Source organism: Canis lupus, chromosome 2 (assembly GCF_011100685.1).
Source record: "Canis lupus familiaris isolate Mischka breed German Shepherd chromosome 2, alternate assembly UU_Cfam_GSD_1.0, whole genome shotgun sequence".
NCBI classification, from domain to species: Eukaryota; Metazoa; Chordata; class Mammalia; order Carnivora; family Canidae; genus Canis; species Canis lupus.
In genome coordinates this window covers 9723265-9749453 of record NC_049223.1, presented here as the reverse complement: position 1 = coordinate 9749453, position 26189 = coordinate 9723265, and the positions used below count along the sequence as shown (strand labels likewise).

General features: G+C 41.1%; 1 protein-coding gene and 1 long non-coding RNA gene across 3 annotated transcripts in view; one reads left to right on the top strand and one right to left on the bottom strand.

Annotated features, from left to right (window-relative positions):
- Positions 1-26189, bottom strand: part of NEBL (nebulette) — a 342069-nt gene that overhangs the window by 302614 nt on the left and 13266 nt on the right. The gene's annotated exons all lie outside the window — the stretch shown is intronic.
- Positions 14237-18475, top strand: LOC102155724. Its single transcript, XR_005355188.1, has 3 exons — positions 14237-15020; positions 15114-15293; positions 17635-18475. It is a non-coding gene; the product is annotated as an uncharacterized LOC102155724 (long non-coding RNA).

The following is a 26189-nucleotide window of genomic DNA, read 5'->3' as shown; positions in this document are numbered from 1 at the left end:
TCTGATCAATCTTAACAGGACTAAAACTGGGTTGGTGAAACATATGTCTCTCCTAATGTGATGCAATAGGAAATACAAAGCACCACTTCTAAGATATCCTTAACAGAAAATAATAATAATAAACTAGAACTTAATTAGACCCCTTGATCTATGAGTTTACAAGAAATATGGGGATACGGGCACAAGTTAAATGATGCTACATGACAGCAATTAGTCAAATCAAAATTGTGGGATGTTCTCTAGGGCAAAGGATCTGGTTTGTCCAGTATATAAAGGGAATAAAAAAGAGGTGAGAGGTGGAAGGGGACAATTGTAAATGTAAAGAATAGTTACTAGAAAAAACAGCCAAGTCAGTGAATGCAATGTGTTTGATTCCTAATTTGACCAACTGTTTAAAAAAAAAAAACCTTGCTAAAGAGTGAAATGTTAGTATGGATTATATGTTAGAGGATATAAAGGAATTATAAATTTGGGGCAATATTTATGTTGTAGCTATACATAAAGTAAGGGTACTTGTTAATTAGAGATGCACACTGAAATATTTTGGGATGAAATTTTTTTTCTAAAAAAGGAAGTTAATGACTCAGGACTGGAACCTGCTCTTATGATGCCCAGCACATGCTGGCTGCATTATAACGAAATTCAGAGGGTATACAAATAGTAAACTTTGTTTTAAGTTCCTGAAACAAAAACAGTGTCAACCATTCATTTGTGTCCTCTCTTCCCTCGGTTAATAAGAAACAATGCATGTTTGAACACCATAGATAAGCCACATTTTCTCCACCTGGAAACAAAACAAAACAAAACAAAAAAAACCATGTAAACAAGATTACTCAATAATCTCATAGATTTCCGCAGTTACTGTGGGGTTCGTGCATTAAATTAGCTCACCTTTTGGGTGTGAAATGAGGGGGGAGAATCTCCCTACACCAAAGATCCCATGAGATCCCAAGAGACGCTGACAGTGCTTCAAATTCCTAAGTACATTTGCCATTTGGAAGAAATAATACGCTGAGTCACATATACCTAGGCTGCTTTATCAGATAACATTTAATCTTGAAGCCAGGTCCTAAGAGATGGAACATGGGACAGCTAAGAATCAATGAAAGTGAAGGGGAATAAAATAAGGGTAATTAATTACTAGAAACATAAAAGGAATGAGTATCTGGAAAAGAAAGTTCAGAATGGAAATAGGGCAGCAAAAAAGTGCGGAGGAGACAAAAGAACACCATCAACACCTTTTCCAAGTCTCAATTTAGCCCAGGATTGTTCAAAAAAAATTTTTTAAGTGTGACAAAAGTGAGAATGTACGAGAAAAGTATGGAAGCATAACAGGGCAGAAAAAAAGAAGAGATGGTCCTCTTCGTTGCAGTATTATTTACAAAAGCCAAGACGTAGAAATAACCTAATCGTCCATCAATGGATGAATGGATAAAGAAAATGTGAATATATACACACACATACAATGGAATATTTCAGACATTTAAAAAAGATCCTTCCATTTGCAATGGCATGGATGGACCTTGGGGACATAACATCAAGTGAAATAAATCAGAGAGAGAGAGGCTTACTTTCAGGTGGAATTTGAAAAACCTGAACTCACAGATACAGAGTACAGACTGGTGGTTGCTGAAGATGGGGCTGGGGAGTGGGCGAAATAGGTAAAGGAGGTCAAAAGGTACAAACTTCTGGTCATAAGACAGATAAGTTCTGGGGATGTCACATACAGCATGTAATATACATCAAATATACTGTATCATATATTTGAAAGTTACTGATAGTAAATTTTCAAAGTTCTCATCACAAGAAAAAAAGGTGAAAGTGTGTGTGATGATGGAAGTAAGTTTACTGAGGTGATCATTTTTTTGCAATATTTACAGATACGCAATCGTTATGTCATACATCTGAAGCTAAACCAATGTCATAGGTTAACTATATCTCACTTAAAAAAAGAAGGAGCTGATCCTCAAAGTCCCACTTGACCTCCCACCATTAATGAACAGCACGAAAGAAGGACTTTCTGGGATTAAGGAATATGGTAACCAAGAGCCCACCATCAGATGAGCCTCAAGCATATTAACTAGAAACAATGACAGTGTATAATCTCCAGTCAGGTTTCGGTAGGCTGTACTTTCCCACTATGAGGATTCTCTATGTCAAAATAAATACATAAGCAGAAGTAACAAAACCAAACAACAACAACAAAAGCACCCAGCCAGAAAAAAGCACGTCCCAACACAAAATCAATAAAGGCAGTGTGGAAAGAGTCAACATTGCGAAATGTTGTTTTGTAATACATTTGGAACTTCTGGAGTGTTCGACAGGTCATGACGTGGAACACTGACCTCCAGATTGAAAGAGAAGTGCCATCTTCTTTTTCTTCCCCCTGAACGAGTCATTTCTTCTAACTGCTAAATTTGAGAGAGGGGGTGAGGAGGAGAAAAAGAGGGGGGAGAAGGAGGCTCATTTGGCAAGGATCTAGATCCCAGTTTCTCCTACCTCCAGTCCTCAAAATGAAGTTGGTAACATTTCCTGCCTTTTTTGCATTTTTTGAATGGTCCTGCTCTTCCAGAAGAGCAAGTACAGCTTCCTTTTTCTTTTGTATGTTTTTTAAATTTTTTTAAAGATTTTATGTATTTATTCATAGAGATGCAGAGAGAGAGAGAGAGAGAGAGAGAGGCAGAGACACAGGCAGAGGGAGGAGCAGGCTCCATGCAGGGAGCCCCACGCGGGACTTGATACTGGGTCTCCAGGATCATGCCCCAGGCTGCAGGCGGGGCTAAACCGCTGCGCCACCGGGGCTGCCCTGTATGTCTTTTTAGTATGTATCTTTGTTTATATATTGAGATAATTCTGATACCATAAAATTTGTCTTTTTATTTATTTTTTTAATTTGTCTTTTTAATAAAAAGTATCCAAGCCAGTGCTTTTTAGTACATTTAGGTTTGTAAGACCATCATCAGTCTGTAATTCCAGAATATCTTCATCACCCCAAATAGAAATTCTGTAGCCATGAGCACTCACTCTCCATTCTGCCCTTCCCCCCACGCTATTCCCCACCCATAGAGCCTATGGTAAATACTAATCCGTCTTTATGGATTTGCCTGTCCTGGAGATTTCATATAAATGGAATCACACAGCGTATCACCTTTGGTGTCTGGTTTCTTTCATCAAGCATAATGTTTTCAAGGTTCATCACTGTCACATTATGTATCAGTACTTCCTTTTTCAGGGTGAATAATGTTCCATTGTATAGACATACCACATTTTGCTCATTCATCAGTTGATGGACATTTCCACTTTTTAATGGGTTCCCTCTTTTTGACAGATTCCATTTTTTTTTTTTTTTTTGATGCACTGCTTCCGCTTTTGGGCTACTGTGAATAATGCTGCTATGGACATTCATGTACAAGTTTTTGTGTCGACGCAGGTTTTTAATTCTCTTGGATATATACCAACCAGAGAATTGTTAGATCATACGATAACTCTATTTTAAGTTTTTGAGGAACTGCTAGACTGTTTTCCAAAGCAGCTGCACCATTTTACACTACACTACAATGTATGAGGGTTCTAATTTCTCTACAGCCTCACCAACACTTGTGATTGTCCATCTTTTTGGCTATGTATATTCCTGTGAGTGTGCAGTGGTATCTCGTTGTCACTTCAATTTGTATTTCCTTAAAGATGAAGCCTCTTTTATATATCAGCTTTGGAGAAATGTCTGCTCAATCTTTTCATTTTTAATTGGGTTATCTTTTAATTATTGAATTGAAACTATTATTTATATACTCTGGATATGTGTTGGTTTTTTTTTTCAGATATATGATTTACAAATATTTTCTCACATCCTGAGAATTTTTTCATTTTCTTGAGAATGTCCCTTAAAGTACGAATTTTGATGAAATCCAATTTTTGCAGTATTGTTGCTGTTGCTTATGCTTTTAGAGACACAGATCAAGCTCCCACCTAATCCAAGGTCACAAAGATTCATGCCTGTTTTCTTCTAACAGTCATATAAATTTAGCTCTTATATTTAAGTCTGATCTGTTTCAAGTTAATATCTTTATATGAGATGAGGCAGGAGTCCTTCATTCTTTCAGCAGCATTATATCTGTGACACTTCCAGTCTGCTTGAAAGGCTATAGCCTTCACATCACATCATTATCCCAGGACAAGTCACAGCTCCGAAGGAAGAGAAGCAGTTCCTGTTTTTAACAAAATGAAAGTTCTGGGCAGGTAAAACACAAGCCAGTGGTGAACAGCACAAATTCTGAAGCCAGATTCTCCCATGATACTACTACTCACAAACTGTGGACTTTGAGTCAAATTATTCTCTTCTCTGTACTCAGATCCTCCTCATCTTACAATGAGGACAGGAAAAAATAGAGCATGTTCAGAGTTGTAAGAATTATGACTTAATACAGGCAAAATACTCAGAATAGTGTGCACAGCCCATTGTGAGTGTCAACACATGTAGCTGTTATTATCAGTAAAGATCCAATTATATTAATCGTAGGGCCACAGTTTCTAAAGAAATCTAGGTCTCAAGACAAGAGCAAAGTGGAGCTTGGATGGGTGTGGGGCTTCCATGACAAAATCCCTGATTCTCCAGGTGGTGTCCTTGAACCCAGAGCCTCCAGCTAATGTTGATGATCACCTTTGCCCTGTGTACAGTTTTTGTTTTCCAAAGATTTGCAAGTTTACCTAAAACAAATTCAAAACAGGCACCAAATTTTCCATACCTGCCCCCTCAAAAAAAAAAAAAAAAAAAAAAGGCTGAATTTACTGAAGTAATGCTCTACTCTGTTAGAATCAAAGCTATTTTTTAGGGGCAAAGTACTCTTTACCCATAGTGTTTTTGTTTCCAGGTCATTTTAGCAACAATATTAAAATACATTGTCACGCTCAGTGGTTGAGCGTCTGCCTTTGGTTCAGGTTGTGATCCCAGGGTCCTGGGATCGAGTTCCCACATCAAGATCCCTCTGGGAAGCCTGCTTCTCCCTCTGCCTATGTCTCTGCCTCTCTCTGTGTGTTTCTCATAAATAAATAAATAAAATAAAAATAAAGGTTTTAAAATAAAAAATAAATAAAATACGTTGTAACTTTAGAGTCAGAAGGCAGGGTTAATTCCCTAAATCTCAATTCTTTCAGGAATTTCCTCCACATCTCAGAAATAATAAGAGACCCCAATCAATCCATGTAAACCCATGTCATAAACAACTGTAAGTATCTCTTCTAAGGGCTGTCTTTTTTCACCATCAATCCCTAATTATCCAGGTTTGGACAAGTTTCCATCCTAGGGTGATTCCCCGTCTAAGTCAAAGGCTTCTGGAACATTTTCCTTCCTCCCTTCTCCACTAGCCCATCAATTAGTGTGTGTTTAGCAATTGAAAATCACTTTTAATATTCATATTGCAAAATATAATTAAATAGGAAACCTTCTGGGATAAAATTAAGTCCTGGGTGATTGCTGAGTTCTGACACTGTTATAACGAACATCAGGATGTGTTCATCCAGGAGAACATTGTTCCCTCATCATCTGTAAGACATGCTACTCTGATTCTACACTGTCACTTTGGCTTAAAACAGTTTCAAGAATTCCTTTCACTACGGGATCCCTGGGTAGCTCAGGCAGTTGAGCATCTGTCTTCGGCTCAGGTCATGATCTTGGGGTCCTGGGTTTGAGCCCCGCATTGGGACAGGGAGCAGGGAGCCTGCTTCTCCCTCTCCCTCTGCCTGCCAACCCCCTGCTTGTGTTCACGCTTGCTTTCTCCCTCCTTTTCTCTGTCAAATAAATAAATAAAATCTTTTTTTAAAAAATCCTTTAACTCTGTTTGTCACCTATGTACACACACTTCAATATTTTATACCTTTTTTAAAAACCAAAAATGGGATCCATCAGCTTGCGCATTAACTCAGTCTACCCTCGAAGGAGGGCAACCCTTGTGCAGGTTCCAGTGCTCTCATTCATTTCCTCTATGGACACCCCTTGTGAGTCATTTGAGTTCAAACTGAGCTGTGTCTGTAGGCCTCATTTCATCCCAGATCCCAAGCTGAGAGCAAAGCAGCCTGAGCTCCACCCTCAGGACATTCCTTACTCAAGAAAACACACCTCCCTCATCCAAACTGAATTCAGAGGAGAACCACTGGGTGAGGTGAGGCCACAGGGCCTCTGCCAACAGGACAGCCCATCCTCCCCCACCTCCTGAAACCCTTTTCTCTGATATTTTCCCATCCTCCCAAAGGGTGGTTTTAAGATCTAAACTTTTCCAGTCACAGTAAACCCACACCCTAGTTACAGCGTGGAGAAGGAGAGAGAAGGGGAAAAAAAAAAAAAAAGGACCCTGGCAATGATCCTTTGCATAACAATATTTGACAAAATAATGCATTGAGAAGTTAATTCTCAGGCCAGGTGAGGCTACCTGCATTCAGCCTCCTACAGCTATAGGAAATGAGCCTGAAAAACCAAGGAAACTATACCACAAAGGGCTTCTCCACTAAGGAAAAGGAACAATTCTGACATACAGATCATACCTGTTGGGCTATTCACCTGGCCTGAGACACTGTGGCACAACTCTTCTGCATGCAAAGCAGAGTTACTGAGTGGCATACACAATGAGGGTTGCTGTGCAAGTAGGGTAGCCAAACACCCCTGTTTGCCTGGGATGGTCCTGGTTTCAGAACTGACAGTCCTGTGTCCTCAGTGGGCCACCCTATCACCATCAGCTCTCAGCAGCTGGCCTGCTCTTCTTTCCCAACATATTTAGCTTCTTACTTGTAAAACTGGAGATAATTATAAGACTTATTCTAGAAGGTTGTTAGAATTCAACGAAACAATTTTCTCAAAGTGTCTGGCATCTAGTACTTAACAAATAATTATTACTCACGCTATAAGAGCAGGTAGATAGTAAATATTCATCCAAACAACTTTGCTGCTTTCAACTACACAAAACTATCCTTGTGTGCTTCGTCTTCATGTTTAATTATTCATATAGGCTTGGTGATCATTTACAACTCTAAAAAACTGGGGAAAAAACTAGTACAGTTTACCAAATGATCCTGTTCAGTGTCTAAATGCACCATGACTATTGCTAATTTCCTCCTGGCTTTTCAGCCCTAAAATCCATTCAACATCATGGTCCCAGAGGCTACTGCCTCATTGGTCACTTCCTAGAGGTAGAACCACCTAAGCAAAAGCACAACTGAGTATGTGGAGAGGAGCTGAGCATGGTGGGAACAATACAATGGGTACTGGGATTTCTAATGGTCAGTGGTCACCTCCTGTTTGCCAGGCCCCCTTCCTACAGGGTAATCATGACAATACCATAAAGTCAAGGTTGGAAGGAGCATCAAACTGGCTTCTTCAAACAGTAGAAGGTGAGACAGTCTTGCATCACTGGGACAACTGACGGCAGTGTCCCAACTCACACTAAACTCCTATAATATGTATCTGTTTTCTGCTTAGAAATTCCAAAGACCAAGAAGAGAAGGACATATCCATGAAATGACCCTCGAAGGTAGAGTGAATTGATGGCCTTTGGGCTCCTAACAAGCTAAACATGTGGTGGCCCCCAAGGTAAAATTGAAGGGCTCCTCGAGGAGACAAAGAGAAGAAATCTTTAAAGTAAATGGGCCATCAACTATGCTTCTACCATGATTACAAGGTTTACAAAAAAAAAAGTGAATATAAACAATGCATAGATTATAGAAAAATCAAAAGAGGGCTCAGGGTTCAACAGAATGTCAGAGGAGGAGATGAGGCAGACGAGAGGCAACAGGTGATGACAAAAACACAAGGATGACAAGTTAGAGAATCAGAAAAGGTAATAATGGGAGAGAATATTTCCCAAGAAAACAGTAACTACAATTACCCCAAACACTGTAAGTAAGCAAAATGAAATTAAATTACCAAAAATAAACAGCACATCATAATAAATAGTAGCCACTATCCATGACTTTATGATTTTTTTTTTAAGATTTTACTTATTTATTCATGAGAGACAGGCAGAGACATAAGCGGAGGGAGAAGCAAGCTCCACACAGGGAGCCCGATGTGGGACTCGATCCCAGGACTCCAGGATCACGCCGGGGGCTGAAGGCGGCGCTAAACCGCTGAGTCACCCGGGCTGCCCTATGATATTCTTATACAGGATTTATTCCTACTTGAGTCTATATATTTGACTGCAATTAAACCTTTAAGTCTGTTCAAAAGCAATCCAAGCACAAAATTCAAAGGAGAATACACTTTGTCATCTCTAGTTACAATACATACACAAAGCTCTCAGATCTTAAGAGCAGAGCTTGCATAGGAATTCTCATCATCAAGTTACATAGCATTAGTGGAACTCTTTCTGGGAATCTAAGCCAAGCTCTCAAGGCTATAATTCAAAGTAACATGGAGAAATTAGAGAAAGACATTTTCATTAACGTAAAGCTTTAGACTTGTGGCCAAAGATTTGAATAGAAATGCAAAATACAATCAGATGGAATAAAATGACTATTTAATGTTGCCAAGAGCTAAAGAAATACAGAATGTAATCAAGCAGTGGAGGAAATAGTTGCAACGTGGATGAGGATGCAGACGTATGTCTACCTAAATCACAGGAAAGAAGGACATAAGGATACCAACCCAGGAGATCAAGGTTGAAATCCATCACATCTGAAGGGTGTGGACTGCTCTCTGTTGTCATAGCAACTATAAAGGGCTTAGACTCCTGTTGTCATAGTGATTATAAAATGGACTTACTGGCAGCTCATAAAGAACCTGGACATATGCCTTTGTACCCCAAATCTCTGCCAGATAAACAACTGTAGGGTGGCCCGGTCACCTCAACAGTTAGCATGGCAACCTCAACCTACCTCATACTTCTTTTTCCCACAGTGAGCATGTGTCTTGATAAGATTTGGAATAAAATACAGAGATGCTAAAGTTAATGAAAGCCAAAGTATTAACAGTCTTGTGTTAAGTACAGAATAATCTTTGTACATTAGGTATTAAACTGAATGGAATGCTTAAGAATCTGACATCTTTGAGAATGTGCCAGATTGTAATTGATTTTAGACTTGTCATTGACTAAAAGGTGAAAATATGGGTGCTTTCAAATGATATTAGAATGTTAAGGAGAATGAGAAATTCTCTGTATTTAGAAGTTTAACTAAAATTTATAAGAATCATTTAAGTAGTAAAGGTATTTTTTGCTAAGAACTTTAGATTTGTGTTAGTAGGCATCTGAAGTGATTAAAAAGAAGATCAGATATATTAATTCACAAATGCAAATTTAAATGTTGAAGGAAATGTGATTCACTCATAAACTAAATGAATTAATGGGAAGTTAGGCCATCCAACTTGAATTTATGTGCCATTATTTAAAGCAAACATCCAAAACCTGTTGGTCTTTATTTTATACATGACTTATGAGATTCATGTATATATATATAGAGAGAGAATAACAAGTATTTTAAGTAAAATAAAAGCATAAAATAAAAACAAGTCTGTTTTTTTTTTACTTTGGTAAATGAATATTAATTAAAATGAATATTAATTAAATTAAAATTAATTAAAGTAATGTTAATATTCATTTAAAACTAATGTTAATTTCGGTTCTGCCAAAAATGCATAAATGAATCTAATTAAGAGGAGATATGAAATGTAAAAAGGGCATTACACAAAAAAAAAGAAAGAAGAAAAGTGCTCAAAAATGTCACTTCCTTCCCCCTTCAAAGAAAGGGTGGGGGGAGAAGTAGTATTCCAAATTAAAGAAGACCAAAGGGCCCCAACAGTTCAATAAAGTGCATTATCTGGGATTTTCTTTCACTAAAGATGACATTATTGTTTAAGCTGGGAAAATTGGAATCAGGTCTGCAGATTAGATAATACTATGGTATTAATGTTGACTTCCCAATTTTGAAAATGGGATGGTATTTACGTAAGAGAATTCCTTTGTTTTTAGGAAACACACAGTTAAGTATTTAGATACAAAGAGACATTGTATCTACACTTATCTCAGGGGCTCAGGGAGAAAAGAAAAAGAAAGAGATGAAACAAATGTATTAAAATGTCATTTGGAGAATCCTGGTGAAATATATACAGGATTTCTTGCAAGACTCTTGCAACTATGCTATGAGTCCAGTATCATGTCAAAACGAAAGCTCAAGAAAACTAATAATAAAGGAACAGTTCAAAAAAATGCCACCTTCGAACATCAGAAATCACCCACTGACATAGAAGCAAAAAAAGATAATTAAAAGCAGGAAAAATAAATCTGAGAGCAGAGGAAGACTGAGTAAAATGCACCAGGAGAAAACTTTAGGAAAAGTCTGAAAATTAGAGAAAAGATGATTTAAAGGATATCAAGCTTTCCTCTAACCTTGAACCCAAAGTCAGTTATATCCCTTCAGATGACGGCTCTGACACCAAGAACGTGCAATACCCACTGCAAATGCCTGCCCCCACGATCTTACCAAGCAAAGGAGCTAACACTGAGGATCATTACTCCCCACCCCCTTCAGCATAGCCCATCCTCTGGAAAAGCTCTCTCTTGATTTAAAACCAAATACTTCTAGGTAGAAGGCAGTTCCCACCCCTGGTATCCACATCTCAACCTCAGCCAGGACCGGACTAAGGAGTTGTGAATCACTCTTTGTAACAGCACAAAAGATCTTATTCAGTAGAGAAACTTGTAGGAATAGCAATTCTCTTAGCTTTCTCCTTGGTAATATAATCCATCATTCCTGAGCACTCCCTATGGGTGGTGTTCCCAATAAACAGATACTTGACTTCAAATGTGCCCGGCCTGGTCCTGGGACCATAACCAGACAGACCAACCAAAATACAGCTTCACCCTGGGTTGCACCAGCCCCATGGGTTAGCATGACCTGAGCCACCCTGTGTTCTGTAACCCTGCAGACTTCTGCTGGCCTTGCTCTGAGGGCACTCTGCATGACAACAGACTGCCTGACCTCTCACTCCAGGCAAACTACCTGGGTGTAACAGAGCACTCACTACAGAAGAAGAGAAAACAGGAACCAACAGCAGCCTGTGAAAAGACATTTTCCAACAGGATCAGTTATCAAAAATCAAAATTGAACATGCAAGGAAGTTGTGGTATTCCCTTCTCTAAATTCTTGGAAGTCACGGGAGAATTTTTTTACTCTGAATACTTCAAATATCCTCAAATCTGAAATCAGGAGACACACTATATAACCTTGAAGTGGTTATACATCTGTGAACGCGAGACTGAGGATGTGTGTGTATTTGTGTGTGTGTTTGTGTGTGTGTGTGTGTGTGTGTGACTGAAGCATAGAAATATAAAACAGTAACCATAACCTTTCGTTAATTCAGTAAGTACTGGCTAAGCACATGTTATATGCATGATGGAAGCTGAGAAAGGAGGGGCTTTCAAAAACATGCAGATGTGTTAAGATTCAACTATGAAAAGTGCTCTTTCTTAAATACGTAGGACAACAATTTGATGAGATAAATACAATCAGCCTCATTTTCTAGGTAATAAATCTAGGGTCGGGGGGGGGGGGAACTAGGCAAATCTCAGAAAGATGTTAAATGGTGCAACCAGAAGTCCTAATAAAATAGGAAAGTTCTCAATGAATGCCATCCTTAATCCAGAAGATTGGGTAATCATATTTTTTTAAGATTTATTTATTTTTATTTGAGAGAGAGACAGAAAGAGCATGAGTGAGGGGTGGGGCAAGAAGAGAAGAGAGAGAAAAATCTCAAGCCGACTCACTGCTCAGTGCGGAGCCAACGAGGCGCTCGATCCCAGGACCTGAGATCATGACCTGAGCCGAAACCAAGAGTCAAGCACTTAACCAACTGAGCCACCCAGGCACCCTGACTGAGTTATCTTTTAATCAAACCACCACATTTCCCAAAATCTTGGCTTCCCTACCTCTTTGAGATGTGAATTAAACCAGATGGCCCCTAAAGCTGCTTCCAGCCTTGAAAAAAAAAAAAATCTAGAATTTCCATCCTAAGATTTAGCCCTATTGAACATACATAACAAGCCACATCAGGATAAGAAGGAAAACAAAGCTTAAAACAGGGCCATTTCAGAAAAACTTTATATCATAGTTCACTCTTTTACACAGAAAAAGGCAATGGTAATTATTCAATCAGAAAAAAGTTACGATTATTCAAATGAGGTACTGTAGACAACTCAAATAAGAAGAGAATCTTTGTGTTGTTTCTCTTGTGATTATTAAGAACAGAAACATTCTCGGGGCACCTGAGCAGCTCAGTGGTTGAGCATCTGCCTTTGGCTCACGGTATGATTCCTGGGATCCTGGGATCAAGTCCCACATCAGGCTCCCTGCAAGGAGCCTGCTTCTCCCCCCACCTGTATCTCTGCCTCTCTCTGTGTGTCTCATGAATAAATAAATAAATAAAATCTTGAAAAAAAAAAGAAAAGTAACATTCTCTGGTCTTCACAGTACAGAGGCAGCTGAAGCACTTGTGGCCTCACAGGGAGGGCAGACAGCACCCTGCAGAGGCTGTCCCTCTCGCGAGCACTGCTTTGCCTTTGGACCCACTCCCTAAAGAAGAGCCAGGATCACCAGCCCTGAATCCTTCAGTTACCTTCCCTTTCTCCCAGGATTAGGTAGCTCCTGCAGGTTGGGCTGAAAGAGGCACAGGTATTTAGAGAAGCTTGCATTCCGTCCTATCTCCCTTCTGCAACCCAATGCCCTCTCCCTCTCTTGCTGCTTCCAGCCATCCAACTGCCCCACTGAGATAACCCACCCTCCTTGGCCTGCTGAGCCAACCCTTTGTGCTCAAATAAAATCAGACTGGACTAGGAGAAGCCTGGTTTCTAATCAAGTCCCAATGTTAACTGACCGAGTGACGGGTAACTAGTGATTTAACTTCATAGGTCTCTTACCTTCTCCATAATATACATAGTACTTAGCTTTGCACTTTTCATCTCAATGGAAAAGTAAGTAAAGTCAAATAGTTTTAAGTGTATAAAACACCCTTTCAAATTACTGAGAAAAAGACATATCTCTCAGTAGATAAAGAAGTAGCTAAAAAGGCTCATCACAGAAGAAACAAAAATGGCCAACAAAGATGAAAAGATGCTTCTTAATAAATCAAGGAACTGAAAATAACACAATCATTAGATATTATCTTTCATCCAACGTATTGGTAAAATTTAAAAGACTGTATTAGCAAGGGTATGGGAGGATAGGTGTTATGGATATTCCAGGTGGGAAGGTTGTCATTGCCTTTTGGAGAGAATTTGGTAGTATCCAACAAAATATTAAGTATGCCTACTTTTGATCTGGCAAGATCTCTTACGATACCCTCCTAGAGGAATATTCTCACATATGCCAAAAATATATGTACAAAGATGTTCAGTGCAACACTGTTCACTTAATTGGAAGACGGTCAAATAAATTGTGAAACATCTAAACTATGGAATATTAGACATTTAAAAGAATTAAGCTGGGCAGCCCTGGTGGCTCAGCGGTTTAGCGCTGCCTTCAGCCTAGGGCCTGATCCTGGAGACCTGGGATCGAGTCCCATGTCGGGCTGCCTGCATGGAGCCTGCTTCTGCCTCTTTCTGTGTCTCTACCTCTTTCTCTCTCTCTGTCTCTCATGAATAAATAAATAAAATCTAAAAAAAAAAGAAGAAGAAAGAAAATCCTTTTAAAAAAAATAAAAAATAAAAGAATTAAGCTGATCTATTCATTTCTTCTGACATGGAATATATTGTGAAACTAGGACAGTGCCTGGTACATAGGAGTCACTTGGTAAATATTTGTTGAGTAAATGAATATATACACACATTTTCTAGCACTTTCCCTGTCTCATCTAATTCTTATGGCAACCCTACCACATAAGCCAAGCAGATATTACTGTACCCCGTATAAGGATGAGGAAATTAAAGTTCAAGGTGGTTACGACTTACCCAAGTTCATAAACCTAAGATATTATTGGTCAGTGCTCTTTGTTGGCTGACATTCATTCTGCTTGCAGCGAGGACGACCTGCAAGCAAACCCCACAGGGCAGCGCCGAGTTTGTAGGCAGCTGGAGGGTCACTCAGCAATTGCTAGTTGACTGGGACAGACTGATTCTTCTTTTACCACAAAGCCTTCCATTAGGTGAGACTTGGCTCTCTGGACCTCTACTGGGGCCCATTGGGCATCTAACAACAGGTCTAAAAAGAGGTCATTCAACAACAGGTCGTCATGGAAACCCTACCCTCCTCCCCTCACCCCTGGAACAGAATGGAGCGGGAAGGGAAAGAGGAACATTTGTGAAGTGCCTGCAATGAGCCAGCACGATGAATAGGGAAAAATTCATCTGAGCCTTCCTTTACAAATCACCAAGAGAAAAAGACACTGTGCGCTGCTAAACAAAGTGCAGAACATGCCTGCATTGCTGCTTAATCTAGGTCAGTCATAGCTGCAGAGGCAGCTGAGCTCACGTGGGGCTCACTCTGGTCATCCCTCCTTACCAGCGCACAGGTCATCCAGCCCCTGGAGGGTACCATGCGGCCGCCGCGGAGCCACCACCGTGCAGGAGCCCTGCCTCCAACAGGCATCACCTGTTCACATCAGGAATGCGCATGTCAGACACATGAGAAAAAATTACTAGCTGATTTGTAAAACACAAACTCTCTGTCCCAGATAAGCTAGAGGACAGCCAACACATTTCAGAAATGTCAGGCACGGTGCTCTCGCTAAAATAGTCTTCTTTCACTTTTATTCACCCTACGCTCGCCTTATCAGAAAATGCTGAAAATGGGGCTGTATTTGGGCAGAGTTACCTTGGAACTTTCATCTTAATTACAGACACTCTTAGTAACTGTTGCTTAGTAACAAACACATTTGAAACAGACTTGTTGACTTATTATGAGAAACTCTGAAAAGACCTTCTTAGTGTGATGGAAAAACAGCAATGGCCTGGGAAAGTAAAAAAAAAAAAAAAAAAACTCTTTAACTGAGAAAGTGCTAGCAAACTTAAGGTATTCCCTGCTTCCAAAGATGCTACTGAATGTCTGAGGTAATTTCATCATATTTTATTTCACGATATTATATTATATTTATATATTACATTATATTTCACAATACTAAATCACCAATCTATTATTTTCAGACCCACGTGAGGTGCAGCTGATTACCAAAGCTCTGTGAGACAGGCCTTGGACTTCTAGTCAAAGCAGGATCCCACACAGGACAGCAAAGGCTGTGCATTTCCACAGGTCTGAAATATCCTCCATGGCATAGTTTTGAGACTGCTTCTATTCAAGATTTCAGGAGGCGTCTAAGGCTTCTGGTGAGTTTTCAAGTCAGAAGGAAAAAGCAAGGGACGTTTTCCCTCAATCTTTCCAAGAATATTTCTTTAGCACCTGTTAATAAAATCTGTGATAAAAGTGGAAATGGAAACACATTTTAGCACTATGTCCTACACACATCTTCCCCGAAGCACTCATTGAGCTCTCTCCTCACTGAGCGAATGCGTCCTCTGCCACCTGGCAAGACCTCGCCATCGGCTGGCCACTTCTATCTCAGAGGCTGCGCGTCTTCCCCCACTCTGCTCTGCTCTCGGGGTCTTAGAGGATGGGACCCTCACTGGCACATTCAACCCATACCCTTGCATCCTTCTGGCATCTTCCTCTGCCTCGGCTTCTGCCCCAGTGTCTTATCTTTCTATTTCAAAAAACCTCTCAGAAAAGGAATCTCCACTCACTGGTGTGCCTTTCTCACTTCCTACTCAGTCCTCAACCCACAGCAATCAGACCTGACCTCATGATCTCCTTTTCTAGTCGCCATTTCTGTTGCTTCTAGAAAGACATTGATGATGAGCCATTTAATTTTCAGAAATCTATTTTTCTGACACGCGTTTGTCTCTGTATTTGCAAAGATGCTCCAGACCGTTAACTATTGGTTCTACTAGCACACTTCTCCCAGGGCCCCACCTCATTTAGCTCTAGGGTAGACTACAACGTTAGCCTCAGAACCTATGAGTCTCATGATCTACTTGAAGACTTCCTACACTGCCAAAATTTTCTTCCTATACACTTCCTAATATGACAATCTCTCACCTCTGCTCGAAAACCTTCCCGGCACTCCATTGCCCTCTGGCAGCCTTCCTTCCTGGTTCTTCCTACTGTATAAGTCCCTGCCATAACCCATCTGCCTGAGAAGTCTTTCTAATTTGCCACCACACAAGCTTCAAAAGTCTACTTCACTCACTTACAATGCCGGCCCCCAAGGCATTTGAACTTGAGGCGGTAGGCCTAAATCTCTGTCCCAGCCTTCCTGTAGCCACCCAAACTCAACTCCTATATGGGCTGCTTCACTGAGTAAATACTTAACTGTGTGTAAGGCGGTGGATGTAGGCAGAGATGACACCATAGTAACAAAATATAATGAAACTTTCCCTTATCTCATAGAGTTCATAAAATAAGGAATTATTCTAATAAATATACAGTTAGGGCTAAGAACTAATAAGGTTTATAAGATTTTACAGTAGGAAGAACCAGCCAAGTCAGGAAAGGCATCCCTGTTGAGAGCTGAGGGCTACGTGAGGAAAAGTCACTGAGGAGGCAAAGTTTCAAGGTGGGAGGTAGGGGCCAGGAAGATGTTACTCCAGGAAGAGGAATGACATGTTCAAAGATCCTGTTCCTTCTCAAATTCTTACCCCAGCATGCTCACCATTAGGGAGCCTCCCTACTAGGTTATGTTTTCTTTTGCAGCCTGTCATTATTGGCTTCTAAACTAAACAAAGACTCCCATTACAAAATCAGAGCAATCACTGTTTTTGAAAGACTGAGGCTGTAATGAAAAAAAAGAAAGAGGAAGGAAGGAAGGAAGGAAGGAAGGAAGGAAGGAAGGAGGAAGGAAGGAAGGAAGGAAGGAAGGAAGGAAGGAAGGAAGGAAGGAAGGAAGAAAGAAAGAAAGAAAGAAAGAAAGAAAGAAAGAAAGAAAGAAAGAAAGAAAGAAAGAAAGAAAGAAAGAGAAAAACAGGCACCAGAGCTTAGGTTTTAAAACATATATTTACAAAGATATTTTTCTATATTTCCACACGCTCATTTATTTGCCACTTGTACCTTTTTTAAACTAAGGATTTATATTGGGGTATTGGAAGCATTCACTTCTCATCAACTTTGTGACAAATTCCACTCAGAACAGCTGCTGCCATAAAATTTAATTTGCCACTTCCCCCAAAAAGTCACTTCGATGTAAAATATCTTTGCCTTCCTGCTAATATTTCACAACTAATTAAAACTGAAGGGACGGGCTGAGTCCCCCCAGGCTGGCTCCATCCTGCAGTTACAAGATGTGGGGGAAAAAAGATACCCAAGTCATGAGCGCTGGAGAACATACAACATGTCTCCAAACATTTGTACTGCCAAGAAGCAAAACTAGCAAGGATGTTTGGCAAACACAAAAGTGAGATGTGAAAACTTCCTAACAATTATCTGTGTAAATCGATTTCCTTATTCCGAAAGTTCAAAAGACAGAGCTGTTATCTCCTCTCAACTCACCTTTGTAGTAGCCACTATTGGTACACCTGTGCAAAAATCACTACCAAAGCCAAAAGACTGGCAAACTACCCTATGGCACATATTATTAGCCCACAAAATGAAAACTTTCTTCACATGTTTTCCTAGGTGCCTTGATTGTACAAGAAAATTAATGGGAAGTGGAACCAGGCCAACCTCTCACTGCAGAACAAGGTTCTGTTGTCAAAACTCATTCACGCCGGGTTGGTGCTCTGGGCTCAGGAGAGGTGACGGGAATGTTTCTTCAGCCAAGCCAAGGAAAATTAATGACCACCCCTCAGAAATATACGGTCTGTTAGGGCAATGCCCTCAGCCCCGATCATCACGGAGGGGCGGGGAGGGGCGGATGGGATCAGAGAGCATGAGGAAGAATGGGGTCGTCTGTTGGCAAATCCACAGGACTCAGTCATTCTATAGGATTTTTCCCAAGTTCCCTCTAAAGCCATCTAGGTGCAAATGACATCCAGGAAATAAAACCACACGCACCACGTGTCCACCCTGCTTAAGTCAAAAGTGGTACATAGTCCCTGAGGGTGGCGCAATGACCCTGCACCGCCTGCAGACCCTCGTGTCCTAGCAACACCTGGGGGATGAACCTCCATCAAGGACTGGACCCCACCCCCCCAATAACTCGGGCTCAAATCTTATGATAAAATATACTCTTGTTTTACACTAAAGATGATATCAGTACACCCTCCATGTGACTGTCCCTTTGGCACACCTGCATACGTGCGCGCACACACACAAAGCCTTTTTTTGGCCTACTAGTAGGTACATTATTTTCACAGCAGCCAGAGTGATCCTGTTAAAAAACCAAAGTCACCCGTCATGTCAGTTCTGTGCTCAATACTCGCCCCCTCCCGGTGGCGCCCACTCACTCACAGCTACCCCTACTCCACAGTCCCTGTAATGGTCTACAATTGTGGTCCTTCAGGGCCAACCCCATCTCCACTCCCCCCTCCCCTCCACCCCCCTGCCCCCCACTAGCTGGCTGCCTCTAGCTCCTCCACCCTCTTTTCCACCCATACTCCCCAAAGGCTCCCTGACTAGCCTCCTCTCCTTCACCAAGTTCTCTCCATCCTTCCTATTGCCTTGGTCTGAAGCTCCACAGACCTCCTCCCTTGCCCTCACCTCCCCCCGGGTTTTGTTCAAATGTAAGAACTCCATTTCTCTGACCAGCTTATTCTAAGTTTCAGGCCACCAGCTAACCCCTGCCGGACCCTCTCCCTTCCTTGCTTGATTTTTCTCTATAGTATTTATCACTTTCTAATATATTCCTTATGGTTTTGTTGTGTATATTGTCTGCCTCTTCCCTCTAAAATGAAAACCCCATAAGGGTAGGGATTGTCATCTGCTTTGCTCATGCTGTATTCCCAAATACTTAGGACAGTGTCCCGTCGTAGTAGATGTTCAATCAAAATTAATGAATGAATGAATTCCACCACCCAATGAATAAAAGAGGAAGGGACTGAAATTCTATCATTCAAGGAATGGGACAGGGCACCTGAGGGGCTCGGTGGTTGAGCATCTGCCTTTGGCTCAGGGCGTGATTCCAGGATCCTGGGATCAAGTCCCACATCAGGTTCCCCACAGGGAGCCTGCTTCTCCTTCTGCCTCTGTCTCTGCCTCTTTCTGTGTCTCTCATGAATAAATAAATAAAAAGAAGAAGGAATGGGATAGTAGAGGTGAGCTCTACTGGGTTTGACAGGAAAGCAGGCAGAGTCAAGCCCAATTTCACTTCCACTCCACTCAGCTTCCAAGGAGCCTGCGATTGCAAAATAGTGCAATCCAGGATAGACCTTCTTTCATGTTCTGCATCTGGCCACATCCTTGTTCCCAATGCCAAGCTTCTAGTTATAAACTAAGCTTCTGGTTATGACTGCAATGTAATATTTAAAATCCACTAATCCCATGAACTCCTTTGGCACCCAAAGAGCACTGATCTACCTCCATTCCCACAATGGCCACACAGTGCCCCCGGGCCACACCTCACAACACAGGCTAGGACAGAGGGATCCATTTTCAACAAACATCCAACAATAATCCAGAACCAAAAAAGCCAAAAAAGAAAAAGAAAAGTATATCATTCCATCCAAACACTTAACTAGCCCAGCCAAGTGTAGGTCAGGTACCATGCTGGGTTCCAAGCACAAACTCAGCTCTAAACTCATGAACCTCAGAACAGTAATTTAACTTCCTGTTTGGAGAAAATATAGATGCATCAAGTTCTAGTCCAGCATGCCAGTGACCACAAATCTTTTCCTATGTATTCGGCTAAAGTAAAAACATGACTTTGGGTGGGGGAGGGACTCATCTATCCATCTCCTTGTTTGTAGCATTATGAATAGTAGAATAACCCAGCGGAAAAGCAACACCACCCTATGTACTTAGAACCAACTAAGACTATGTCTTAGTCTCCTTGGTTTCAATCTCTCTTTCCAGCCTTTGTGGATTTTCTCTGGCCTCAAATCCCAGATCTCCAGGCCGCTAGTCCCAAATTATTCACCCCACACCATGCATCTTCTGCCTTATAAATGTGCAGTCACAGTGGGTCAGGTACCGATATGCACTATCTCATGCGAACCTTTCAACAACTCCGGGGGGAGGTGTTATTACCATCCCCATTTTACCGATTAGGAAACGAAGGCTGGAGACATGAAGTGACTCTCCAATTGGAGTCCAGAGCGCAAATTGAAATGTCTGACTTCAAAGCTTGGGCTCTTAACGACGACACCATACAGCAAGGTTACAGAGGCTAGTGTATTACCAATTAACTTCTTAAGATAAGTATATACAGAAATATAATGTAAGTCTTTGCAGCATAAAAGTAAGATGCAGAGCTGCATTTATATCTGTTAAATGATGCATCATGTAATAAGGTCACATAAAATGGAAGCAGAATAGGAAATTCATAATGAGCATACACCTGAATATATGTTTTTCAGAAATGTTTCACCTTCTTCAGAGTTTTTGAGAGATGTTTACTAAACATTGACTTAATGATGAAGAGAACAATCCCCCAGTTCAGAAGGCCTTATGTTATTAATACCACACAGAAAATAAATATTTTTTAAAGCGAGCACTAGAGTCAAATTTAGAGAGTGAGCCCTAATGTAAATGAGCCATAACACTAAATTTTCCTCTCTGTCTTCTGCACTCATGGGCTTCCACAGCACCTGTGTGTTTAGAAACTCATAATATAAAAGAATACGAAAGAAAAAGCACAACTCACAACGTTACTCAAAATGTTAAAGAAGAAGAATGTTATGTTCATTTTCCTCAACATCATAAAACAAATCTTCACAGCTAAGAGTCTCTACTATGTTCACCATGAGGAATTTTGAAAATGCATTCCAATTTGACAAATATACACAAGAACTTCTGAAATCTTGAGGACTGTGCCTGTAAAAATTTAACTGTTCGGCTTTAAAATTCACACCCGCCAGGCAGGTAATCCCTGTACTGCTCAGGCTCAAACAATGGCTACGTTTGGAAGGTAAACCAGAACAGCACTGCCCAGTTCTGGAGAGAAGAAAACGGACTAAGCACACCTTGGTAAGGTACCCCTGGGGGTCTTTCCTGCTCCCCCATCTAGAGGGCTGTGCCTTGCTCTTTATAAACACTCCTTTTCTCCTTTCCTCTCACGCTGAATGTCTCTGCAGAGATTAAGCCCCACTGCATGATGCAGACAGAGGTGGAGTGAGCCCAGCCACCAGCCTTTGCTGTCTCCCAAAAGTCAGATAAGTAATTGCACTATAGTTTCAGGCAGAAATCCCAGAAATCCTATTTGAGAACAAAGATTTTTAGAAAAATTTAAAATGTCCATCATACCACAAGGCTGAATTTCTAGCTACTTCAGTGGTAAAAACAGAAAGGACCAGTAGATACTAGAGGGAAAATAAGATCCAGGGTCATTCATTTATTTGGGGGGAAGGGCAAGAGGGAGGTTAAAATAGTGTAAGTGGGGAGAAGTAGTTTTGTCCTTTTTTTCTTAAGGTCCAAAGAGATTCCCATCTGGCATCCTATCGATAGTGTTATAAGCACCGTGCCAAAAAGCAGTTATGTATGAGTGGACAAAGAGTTATCAAAAAATTAATTCAAGATGGAAACATCAATAGTACTTGGAGACATTCAAAGTTAAGCTCTGATTATGAGGAAGACAGAGGAGGCATGTGTTTGGGATTTGTTTTCAAAGTCGGGGGCGGGGCAGGAGTGCAAGGGTGGAGGAGAAACACTATTTTTCAAAGTATGCATGAACTCAATTGGTGGGTAAGATTTCTATCTGGTATTAAAGTTCACCTGAGAGAATAGCCTAACCAGAGAGTGTATACACTGAAAACAAACCAGGACCAACATGAGCCTTATCACAGGATCCACCTGCGCAGTGAGTGTGTACCATTCCTTGAGGCAGCCCAACACTTCCATATAAATGCCAATGCTGCAAAAGTTAAGTCTACTCAACTAATTCTTGAGACACAGATAAAATTCTCCCTTACTTTATAAAATAATAAAAGAAAGGAAAGCCATCTAAGTAAGTTTCATGATAAAATTAATAATTAAATTCTGAAATTGAAATATAAATCCTAAATCATGGAACTATTGCGATTATAAATCTCCATACCAGAATCTTTCAACTGTACTAGAGCCTAGGTCACAGTCATGAGATTTTTTTTTCCCCTTCTTTAAAATAAAGTGAGAGGAACTGTGTCATTTTCTATGAAGTTTGAAGCCATATTTCTTCTGGCGTTTTCCATTTGAAAATGAAATTCATTTCCCTATAAATATTTTAATGCCATTCTCCTATGAGCAGGAATAATCCATCAGAGAACAATTCTATAATTGTTTCCAAAGCTCACGATGCATATAATGTCACAAAGTAAAGGTCCTGGTAGGGAGAACAGATTATTATTAAACCTTGAAAATAATAGTGAGGTCTTGAGAACATACTCATCAAATGAAGAAACAGACTCACGTAATTCAAATGCAGATTAAACGAAATGCCTGCAGGGGAGGGGGAAAGAGAACACACTCCCTATAAATTTCATTTATGAAAATTAACTGCATTGAGTGCCCTTCTAAAAATTCAAAGTTCACAATGTCTGTATCTCCCTTCTTCTATACCTTTGGAAAAACAAGGCTAATTTTGCTTTGCTTGACTTTTGTTAGCAAATCTGTTATGTGTTGGTTAATTGTGCCCCTCCTCCCCAACCCCCACCCCCCCCACCCCCCCCCACCCCCGCCCAAAAAAAAAAAGGATATGGTGAAGGCCTAACCACTAGGACCTCAGAATGTGGCCATATGTGGAAGCAGAATCAGGTTAAAATGAGGTCATGAGGGTGGGCTCTCATCCAATATGACTGCTGTCCTTATAAAAAGAGGAAGTCTGGACACACAGAGGGAAAATGATGTGAGAAGACACAGGAAGAAAGTAACCGCCTAGAAGCAAGGAGAAGCCTGAAACAGATCCATCCTCACAGCCCCCAGAAGAAACCAATCCGCAGACACCTTAATTTCAGACTTCTAGTCCCCAAACCTGTGAGAAATTCCATTTCTTTCTGTTAGGTAAGCCACCCAGTTTGTGGTCCTCTGCACAGCAGGCCTGGCAAACTAGTACAGAAGCTCTGAGGACGTTTTTATTTTGATCCTCACAAACCATCTCTGTACTTACCCATAGGAAAATTTTGCCAGGAACTAATGTCAAATTTATTAGGCTGTAATTTCTACAATCTGTCCCTTCTTCCACTTTCTAAAACTTGGGATATTTTCCCATCTCCAAAATGCCCAGCGCTCTCTTTTGCAGATAAGTTCTCAAAGAGAATGGGCAATAATGAATATAACAAATGCTCAAACACAGTATCAATCCTGAGTCAGTGAGCTACATGGATTATCTCATTTATCCTTAGAGTCGCCAGAAGAGGCAATATGTACTACTGCTCTCATCAACAGAGCACAGCCTCCTCCTTTTGCAGATGAAATAACTGACACATAATTATCAGTTTACAGACAAGGGAACCGAGGCACAGTGAAGTGAAGTAACTAAACCCCTTAGGCCCCCAACCCCCATCCCACCACCACATCCTCTCTGTGGTTCAGGGCCATGGCTCCTAGGCTTCAGTTCCAGGGTGTCCTCAGGTCCCTGATGCTGGTGTCATTAATCTAGATCTAGAAATTCAAACATTTTTTAGTTTCACGTTGAAAGGCTTGGTGTCTTCTTACTATTGGTTCTCCTAAGATTTAAATTCTTTTTGATATTTGCAAATCCTGTCTAGGTTTTGTTTTGTTTTGTTTTTAACTCAAGAGAGACACGGAAAAAGAGGCAGAAACATAGGCAGAGGGAGAGGCAGGCTCCCCATGGAGAGCCTCATGTGAAACTCAATCCCAGGACCCCAGGATCACAACCTGAACCAAAGGCAGACGCTCAACCACTGAGCCACCCATGCATCCCAAACCTTTTGTAGTTTTAAATAGCTTCTTCTCAGTTGAAAGGATGAAAGCTAACTAGTAGCCGAATAACTGTACTTCCTTCTTTGTCATCTCTTATTATCACTCCATCTTTCCCAAGCCATGGTTCACATTTTCTCTTGGAATATAAATGTGTTTATAACTTGTCTTTAGAGTGTTTTACAAGCCTTTGCACACATTACCCGTTAGCTTTTTTTTAAAAAAAAAAATTTATTTCTCTATTTGAGAGAGAGAGAGTACAAACAGGAGGGGCAGGAGAGAGGGAGAGAGAGAATCTTTTTTTTTTTCTTTTTTTAAAGATTTTATTTATTTATTCATGAGAGTGACAGAGAGAGAGAGAGAGGCAGAGACACAGACAGAGGAGAAGCAGGCTCCATGCAGGGAGCCTGATGTGGGACTCGATCCCGGGATTCTAGGATCACACCCTAGGCTGAAGGCAGGCGCCAAACCACTGAGCCACCCAGGGATCCCCGAGAGAGAGAATCTTAAGCAGGCTCCATGCCCAGCAAGGAGCCCAATACGGGGCTCGATCTCACAACCCTGAGATCACAACCTGAGCAGAAACCAAGAGTCAGACACTTGACTGTGTGTGCCAGCCAGGTACTCCAGCCATTAGCTTTCTCAATCCCATTCTTATTTTTCGTGCATTCTGGAATGCTCAGTTTTTCATCTTTTAAAAGACATGTAGTACTAATCAAAGCTCAAAAAGCCCCCAGGAGACGCCCTACATGGTTTTTTCTTTTTTTTAATATTTTACTTATTTATTCATGAGAGACAGAGAGAGAGAGAGAGAGAGAGGCAGAGACACAGGCAGAGAGAGAAGCAAGCTATAGGCAGGGAACCCGACGTGGGACTCGATCCGTAGTCTTCAGGATCAGGCCCTGGGCTGAAGGTGGCGCTAAACCACTGAGCCACCCAGGGATCCCTCCCTACATGGCTTTTTTGGTTTGGGGTTTGGTTTTTGTTTTAAGAGGCATTCCCCTTTCCTCATTCACGGAAATAACACATTTTCAATCAGAACTTTATTTTTCAAAGTCTTCTACCACCTTTCTTTTTATTCCTTCTTTCCTTTCCCCAGTAAATCACATAAAGGCCAGCTGCAAGCCAAGGATCCTTGTGGTCACCGGGTATACTGGCTCCTGCCTCACAGAGTTTCTCAGAAGCTCAGGCTCCCCGCACATGCTCAGCCCCTCTTGCTTCGCACACAGTGGGTCACCAAGTTTTCCTGAAGTTGGCCGTGTGGAGTGACAAGCACTCCTCCTTTCACTCCAAGGCAACAGAGACCACTTGTTCCCAAGTCCTCACAACTGCTGCATCACCAACCAGTCCTTCCTTATTTTCCACATGAAGTCCAAAGCAGCTTGAAAACAGTGAAATTGTAAACAAAACCAAAGCAAAAAAAAAATCAACTGATACTCTCTTTTCAACTTTCAGCAGCTGTCTCATTAAAGCCTCCCTTCCCCGCTGCATCTTGCCTCTGTGCCAAAGTGTAAACACGTTGAGAAATCTTTGGTTGTATCCTCCCATCTGCCCGCAGAGGTGCCACTTCCACTTCTCCTTCATTTCATCTCAGCCCCCATGTTCTCCATCATTTTTCCACCTTCAAGGTTATTCCTTTCTATACATGGATCCACCTATTTGACGTGTTTCTTTTTTAGCACAGCAAGCCTCCCCACTGCCAGAATTTCATTATCAGCCTCTCCCCCACACACACTGCTGACATTGCTGGATCTCACGAACCTCCCTTAGCGTCTCTGCTTTGGCACAGACAGGTGAGGTCATGGGTGCTTCCCTGTCGGTCCCTTCTGAAGAAGACTTGATCCTTCCCCCATTCGGATACTTCTTTTATGTTACCACCTGTTTTCTCCTGCTAGGGAATTAATTTTTAAATCCTGAGTAGCGATCTCTCCTCACCCACCACTGAAGGATGCCAGTTAGGAGTCAAATGAAGGACTGCTCCCATTCAGAATAAATGTGCTTTTAAAGCCAATCCACGCATGTTTATTCAATGTCTGTTATACACTCATCACTGTATAAAGGAAAAACAATATGCTTTTCTTTCAACATCTGTCAAGCTGCCATTATAGAGGACACTTCCTGGGCAACAGCCCCCATGTACAAATTACAAGTGCTTGTACTGACCACTCGCCCCTCAGGTACATATGACACAAGGGATGCACAAATAAACCAGCTTCCTGACT